Source organism: Serinus canaria, chromosome 25 (assembly GCF_022539315.1).
Source record: "Serinus canaria isolate serCan28SL12 chromosome 25, serCan2020, whole genome shotgun sequence".
NCBI lineage: Eukaryota > Metazoa > Chordata > Aves > Passeriformes > Fringillidae > Serinus > Serinus canaria.
The window spans coordinates 4831991-4839490 of NC_066338.1; the positions used below are offsets into that span (position 1 = coordinate 4831991).

Consider the following 7500-nt stretch of genomic DNA (forward strand, 5'->3'; position numbering starts at 1 on the left):
CCTGGCGCCCTCGTCTCTGCTGCGTCCGTTATCTTCCGGTCTTCTGCGTCTGCTCCGGTAGAGTCGTCCTCTTCGGCGGCTTCGGCCGTCGGCGGCCTGTCGTCTGTTCCAAGAGGGAGCCGGCGCTGCTGCCCCGCATGGCCTGAGCCGAGACCTCCGGTCCGTGCTGGCAGGGTCCGGGTGCAGCGGGTCTCCTCCACCCGGCGAGGGACGGAGCGGGCAATCCCCCTCCGCCCCTCGGCCGGGCGTCCGGCCCATGGGTAGACCTGTTGCCCATGCGGGACTTAGCCTCTGGGCGGCACGGGGTAGACCCGTTGCCCAGGCGGGACTTAGCCTCTGGAGGGAAGCACGGGGTAGACCCGTTGCCCAGGCGGGACTTAGCCTCTGGGCGGCACGGGGTAGACCTGCTGCCCAGGCGGGACTTAGCCTCTGGGCGGCACGGGGTAGACCTGTTGCCCAGGCGGGACTTGGCCTCTGGGCGGCTCAGGGGTAGACCCGTTGCCCAGGCGGGACTTAGCCTCTGGGCGGCACGGGGTAGACCCGTTGTCCAGGCGGGACTTGGCCTCTGGGCGGCTCAGGGTAGACCCGTTGCCCAGGCGGGACTTAGCCTCTGGAGGGAAGCACGGGGTAGACCCGTTGCCCAGGCGGGACTTAGGCTCTGGGCGGCACGGGGTAGACCCGTTGTCCAGGCGGGACTTAGCCTCTGGGCGGCACGGGGTAGACCTGCTGCCCAGGCGGGACTTGGCCTCTGGGCGGCACAGGGGTAGACCTGTGTCCCAGGCGGGACAGCCTCTGGAGGGAAGCACGGGGTAGACCTGTTGCCCAGGCGGGACTTAGCCTCTGGAGGGAAGCACGGGGTAGACCTGTTGCCCAGGCGGGACTTAGCCTCTGGGCGGCAGGGGTAGACCTGCTGCCCAGGCGGGACTTGGCCTCTGGGCGGCTCAGGGGTAGACCCGTTGCCCAGGCGGGACTTAGCCTCTGGGCGGAAGCACGGGGTAGACCTGTTGCCCAGACGGGACTTGGCCTCTGGAGGGAAGCACGGGGTAGACCTGTTGCCCAGACGGGACTTGGCCTCTGGAGGGAAGCACGGGGTAGACCTGGTGTCCAGGCGGGACTTAGCCTCTGGAGGGAAGCACGGGGTAGACCGGTTGTCCCGGCCGGACTTAGCCTCTGGGCGGCACGGGGTAGACCTGTTGCCCAGGCGGGACTTAGCCTCTGGGCGGCACGGGGTAGACCTGTTGTCCAGGCGGGACTTAGCCTCTGGAGGGCACGGGGTAGACCTGTTGCCCAGGCGGGACTTAGCCTCTGGGCGGCTCGGGGGTAGACCTGTTGCCCAGGCGGGACTTGGCCTCTGGGCGGCACGGGGTAGACCTCTTGTCCAGGCGGGACTTAGCCTCTGGGCGCCTCGGGGGTAGACCTGGTGTCCCGGCCGGACTTAGCCTTTGGGCGGCACGGGGTAGACCTGGTGTCCCGGCCGGACTTAGCCTCTGGAGGGAAGCACGGGGTAGACCTGTTGTCCAGGCGGGACTTAGCCTCTGGAGGGAAGCACGGGGTAGACCTGGTGTCCCGGCCGGACTTAGCCTCTGGGCGGCACGGGGTAGACCTGTTGTCCAGGCGGGACTTAGCCTCTGGGCGGCACGGGGTAGACCTGTTGTCCAGGCGGGACTTAGCCTCTGGGCGCCTCGGGGGTAGACCTGTTGTCCTGGGCCGCCTCGCCCCCTGGGCGCCGAGCGCCGGGTAGACCGAACGACCGCCCGCCACGGGACCCCCCCCCCCCGGCCCGTGGCCCCGGCCGGGCCTGCGAGCCCACGTCAGGCGAGCGGCGCGCGCCTCGCGTTCGGCCCCGCTCCGGGGGGTCCGCTTGCCCGCTCCCACGCCCTCCTTCCCCCCCGCTCCCGAACACCGTGACGTGACGGAGGCCGACCGGCGCTCCCGCCGGCCGCGTCCCTGCCCCTGCCGGCCTGCTGCCTGCAGCCCGCTGCCCCTACCGCTCCCCGAGAGGGAAGGAGAGAGTCTTTAGGAGGCGGCGGCATGCTTGCCGCCTCCGTGCCCGAACCGACGGCGGCCCGGCTCCCGCCTCGATTCCTGCCTCGCTCCCCCCCTTATGCCGCTCGCCCTGCCGCCGTCTCGGCGGGGGCCGGGGGCCGAGCGGCAAGGAAGGAAGGAGGGAAGGCAGGCGGGCCATCGAACCGCAAGGCTCGACGAGAGCTTCTCGGAAAAGGGACGGCGCTAAGCATCCCTCCGCCACCGCCCGCCACCGCCCGCCCGCCCGCTCGCCCGCCCAGCCTCTGCGAGGGGCTCTCGTCCTGCGTGCCGAAGGCCCTGACTGCCGCGGTGTCGGCCGGCTCCCCGCCCTGCCGCCGCCGCCCCCGCTGTGCCGCCGAGCGGTTGGCAGCCTGGGCGGGGTCGGGAATCGTCTGAAGGTGGCGCCTGGGAGTCTGATGGGGAAGGGCGGGGCGCCCCCAACCGTCGATGGGCGGAGGCGGCCGCGAAAGAGAGGGCAGGGGCAGAGGCAGGGGCAGGGGCACGGGAACGGGGACGGGGACGGGGAAAGAGCGGAAGGCCGGAGGATGCGCGCGTCCTTGCGCGGCGGGCGGGGGGTCACGGGTCCCCGCGTGGGTCGGTTACGCGCGGCGGTGTGGGGGCCTGAAGGGGTGGCGTCGGGGCGTGAGCGTGTGGAGTGGGGGTGCGTGCGTGTCACCGCGTCTGTCTCTCCCCGTGTGCGCACGAGGGCCGAGGGCCGGCGGCTTCGTGCCGGCCCCGGGCGCCTCGGCGCCGAGCCGCCGCGGCCCCCCGGACTCGCGCCCAGGGCCGAAGACCTCTGCGCACCGTGAAAGAACCAACCCTCCCGAAAGCGGCCGCCCGTGTGCCGGCCGGCGGTGTTGCCGGCGGCGGCCGCCCCGCCTCCGCCTCTACTGGCGGGTGGGGGGACGGGGACGGGGACGGGGACGGGGACGGGGACGGGGTGGGGGCGCTCTTTTGACACTTGGGCGTGTCAGCAGCAGGCAGAGCAGAGGGCGCAGGCTGAGCACAGGCTGCCCGTCGGCTCGGCTGGCAGCGTGCTGGATACAAAAGGAAAATAAATAACATTTGCCAATATTGGGGTTGTGTTTTTTTTCTTTTTTTTTTCCCCGCCCCCAGGATAAGTTTCAAGTTTCTCCTTCCAAGCAAACAGAAGAGCCGTTCTTTCGGGAAAGGAGAAAAGAAAAAGGGGGGGGGGGGGGAGGGGGCAAAACCCCAAGGGAACCCAAATGCAAACCGCAAGCCCCCCCTACCCCACCCTCTCCCCCCCCCCCAAAAAAAAAAAAAAAAAAGAAAAAAACCCAACCTCTAAACTCGGCATCAAACAAAGGCAAAGAAACCGGGGTGGGGGGTGGGGGGGGGTGGGGGGGTGGGAAACCCCACGAAAAAAACCGCCCCGCCCCCACAAAACCCCCCAAAACCCAAAAACCAAAGCAAAGCAAAGCGAAGCAAACACCCCCCCCCCCAGCCCACCCCACCCCAAAAACCAAAACAAATAAAACCACCCCAAAACAACAACAACAGCAACAACAACAACAACAGCAAAAAAAAAAATCAAAAAGGACAGATGGCTCTAGATAGCGGGGGCTTCATTGGGTGGGACAGGGCTGATAGAGCCCTCCAGCTCCGTGCCGTTACGAGGCCGTGAGCTTACCCCAGCTCCGGGGTCGCCGGGCACGGGGAGGCGCCCGGGCGGGGGGCGGCCCCGTGCGGACAGCGGGTGTGCCCCGGCCCCTCGGGCGGACACCAGGTCTACGCCGGCTGTCCCGGGCGGACACCGGGTCTACCCCGGCTCCTCCGGGCGGACAACGGGTCTACCCCGGCTGTCCCCGGCGGACACCAGGTCTACCCCGGCTCCCCCGGCGGACAACAGGTCTACCCCGGCTCCCCCGGCGGACACCAGGTCTACCCCGACTCCTCCGGGCGGACACCAGGTCTACCCCGGCTCCCCCGGCGGACACCAGGTCTACCCCGGCTGTCCCCGGCGGGCAACAGGTCTACCCCGGCTCCCGGGCGGACAACAGGTCTACCCGGCTGCCCCGGCGGGCAACAGGTCTACCCCGGCTGTCCCGGGCAAACACCAGGTCTACCCCGGCTGTCCCGGGCGGACAACAGGTCTACCCCGGCATTCCCGGGCGGACAACAGGTCTACCCCGGCTGCCCCGGCGGGGCCCAGGTCTACCCCGGCTGTCCCGGGCGGACACCAGGTCTACCCCGGCTCCTCCGGGCGGACAACAGGTCTACCCCGGCTCCTCCGGCGGACACCAGGTCTACCCCGGCTGTCCCGGGCGGACAGCAGGTCTACCCGGCTCCGGGGGCGGACAGCAGGTCTACCCCGGCTGTCCCGGGCGGACAACAGGTCTACCCCGGCCCCTCGGGCGGACACCAGGTCTACCCCGGCTGTCCCCGGCGGACAACAGGTCTACCCCGGCTCCTCCGGCGGACACCAGGTCTACCCCGGCTCATCCGGCGGACAACAGGTCTACCCCGGCTGTCCCGGGCGGACAACAGGTCTACCCCGGCTCCCCGGGCGGACAACAGGTCTACCCCGGCTGTCCCGGGCGGACAACAGGTCTACCCCGGCTCACCGGGCGGACACCAGGTCTACCCCGGCTCCTCCGGGCGGACACCAGGTCTACCCGGCTCATCCGGCGGACAACAGGTCTACCCCGGCCGCCGCGGGGGACACCAGGTCTACCCCGGCTCCTCCGGGCGGACACCAGGTCTACCCGGCTGTCCCCGGCGGGCAACAGGTCTACCCCGGCTCCTCGGGCGGACACCAGGTCTACCCCGGCTCCCCCGGCGGACACCAGGTCTTCCCCGGCTCCTCCGGCGGACAACAGGTCTACCCCGGCCGCCGCGGCGGACACCAGGTCTACCCCGGCTCACCGGGCGGACAACAGGTCTACCCGGCTCCTCCGGTGGACACCAGGTCTACCCCGGCCGCCGCGGCGGACACCAGGTCTACCCCGGCTCACCGGGCGGACAACAGGTCTACCCCGGCTGTCCCGGGCGGACAACAGGTCTACCCCGGCTCACCGGGCGGACACCAGGTCTACCCCGGCTCCTCCGGCGGACACCAGGTCTACCCGGCTCATCCGGCGGACACCAGGTCTACCCCGGCCGCCGCGGGGGACACCAGGTCTACCCCGGCTCCTCCGGGCGGACAACAGGTCTACCCGGCTCCCCGGCGGACAACAGGTCTACCCCGGCTCACCGGGCGGACACCAGGTCTACCCCGGCTCCTCCGGCGGACACCAGGTCTACCCGGCTCATCCGGCGGACACCAGGTCTACCCCGGCTCCTCCGGGCGGACAACAGGTCTACCCGGCTGTCCCCGGCGGGCAACAGGTCTACCTCGGCTCACCGGGCGGACAACAGGTCTACCCGGCTCCTCCGGTGGACACCAGGTCTACCCCGGCCGCCGCGGCGGACACCAGGTCTACCCCGGCATTCCCGGGCGGACACCAGGTCTACCCCGGCGGCGCCGGGCCGCCGCGGCTCGGCGCGGCCCCCTGGCGGCGGGTCCCACCAGGGACAACAGGTCTACCTCGCTCCGGCGGGACTTAGTCGGATTTCGGTAGGCGGCGGGTAGACCTGTTGTCTCGGCCGGCCGCGGAAGTGCACCAAGGGGTCGCTGTTGGCGGCTGCCTCCGGCTACGTCATGGTAGGAGGCGGCCTGCGGCGGCGCGGCTTGCCGGTGGAGTTCGATCGGTCCTCTTGGAGGCGCGGGCGGCTTCGGACTGGTCTGTCCGTAATATGGGAGCGAGGTGACGGGCCGCGTCCCCGCAGGTTGAGCTGGTGCCTGTGTCCGAGGCGGAGCGGGGCGGCCGCGGCCGCGGTCGCCGGGGTGTGAAGGGAGCTCCGCCGAGCCGGGCCGAGTCGCGTGGCTTGGTCCCGGCTCCCGTCCTGCCCAGGGAAGTGGGTACAGTCGGAGAGGCGAGAGAGAGAGAGAGAGAGAGAGAGAGAGAGAGAGAGGGCGCGGCGCCGAGCGAGGATCCTGAGAGGCCGAGAGAGAAGGGCTCGAGAGAGGATCCCGAAAGAGCGAGCGAGCCGAGAGAGAAAGGGCGAAAGACGCGCGATGGCTGAGAGGCGAGAGAGAAGGGCGGAAGGCGATGGCAGGAGCCGCTGGGCCAGCGAGGCGAGGCGGCAAGAGCAGGCCGCCGGCGTGTCCCGCTCGGGCCCGGCTTGGGTCGGCCGGGTGAAGGGGGGGCGGCCCCCCCGGGCCGCCGGCGGCGGGGCGAGGCGGCCGGCGCCGCGTCCCTTTTCTGCCCGGCCTTAAGCCGGGGCCCGCTCGGCGGTCGGGCGGGCTTTTTTTGACTTTTTGGGCCGTCGGTCCGCCTCGGCGGCCGGCAGCCGGGGTTGGAGGCGTCCGGGCCTTTTCCCCGGGCCTCGCCCGAGAGTTCCGAGGGCCGCCCGGTGGGCCGAGGTGGCGGCGTCCCGTTCCCCGCTCCCGACCTGTTGGCCAGCGTGTCCGGGGTGTCGGAAGGGCGGCGGGGACGTGCCGTGGGGCGCGCGGCCTGGCCTCGGCCCGCCACCTGGCTGGAGGGGCTCGGTGACGGCGGTCGCCCCGTGAGCCGCGGAGCCGGGGTGGCGGCGCCCCGGCCCCGGCCCCGCGTTGTTGAAGCTGTTTTTCCCCCTTCCTCGGCCTTAAGCCGGGGACCCGCGCAGCGGGCGGAAGTTTTCAGGGGCGCCGAGACCGGCCGCGGTGGCCGGCCCGCCCCAGCACGGACCCGGAACCCGAGAGAGAGCCCTCCGGAAGGTCCCGGGCGAGGCGGCGGCGCCTCGCCCTCCTCGGCCGTGGACGGATCGGCTGAGCCGCTTGTGCCGGGCGGGCTGGGTTGCCAGCCGGGTCCGCGGGTTGTTATTTTTTTTTCCGTCGGCGTGCCGGTGTGCGGTCAGAGTGGGGGTGTGCCCGGCCGGCCTCGTCGGATTCTATTTTTGTCTTTTAATTTTCTCTGGCGGCCCTAAGCCGCGGCACCCCAGGAGCGCGCGACGAAGGTGCGCGGGCCCACAGCGGAAGCGATGGCGGACAGAGAGAAGGGAGAGAGAGCCGAGATATGCTGGTTGGGCGCTCGTTGGGGGGGCGAGAGGCGCGTGCCTCGTCCCCCGGCCCGGGCCCGCGGCCCCCGTGGCTAGCACGGGTCGTTGCCGAAGGCGCGCTGCCATGTGCCTTTTTTTCTTTTGTGCCGTCCCCACCCCGTTAATTGATTTATTTTTTCTTTCTTTGGTCCGTTTTTTTTTTCCCCGAGACGGGGGGTGGGGGAAGCCGACTGCCGCGAGGCGGGCGAGAGCCGGTGGCCCGTGGGCCGGTCGGCGGCACTTTTCTCGCACGCTGGGACGGGGTTCCCGGGGCGAAGGGGGCCCAGACCCCCCCGCCCTCCGTTCCCGGCCCGGCGGTCCGGTCCTGCCGTTGCCCAGCTTGAAGGGAGCCCCTTGGGTTGCGGGTTGGGTGGCGGCACCCCCCGCGCTCCCGGT

The 7500-nt window shown here is 70.9% G+C and overlaps 1 protein-coding gene and 1 long non-coding RNA gene across 11 annotated transcripts in view; one reads left to right on the forward strand and one right to left on the reverse strand.

Moving 5' to 3' along the window:
* Positions 1 to 7500, forward strand: part of LOC115485198 (uncharacterized) — a 2106330-nt gene that overhangs the window by 469841 nt on the left and 1628989 nt on the right.
* On the reverse strand, positions 125 to 1767 carry LOC127060533 (uncharacterized). Of its 10 annotated transcripts, none has more exons than XR_007779699.1 (6): positions 1511 to 1767; positions 1327 to 1371; positions 1002 to 1190; positions 770 to 863; positions 586 to 723; positions 125 to 404 (listed from the first exon to the last, which is right to left on the reverse strand). It is a non-coding gene; the product is annotated as an uncharacterized LOC127060533 (long non-coding RNA). The 10 variants fall into 10 exon arrangements; XR_007779700.1 differs by having other exon boundaries at positions 770 to 815; positions 1050 to 1190; positions 1327 to 1417; XR_007779698.1 differs by having other exon boundaries at positions 1050 to 1190; positions 1327 to 1417.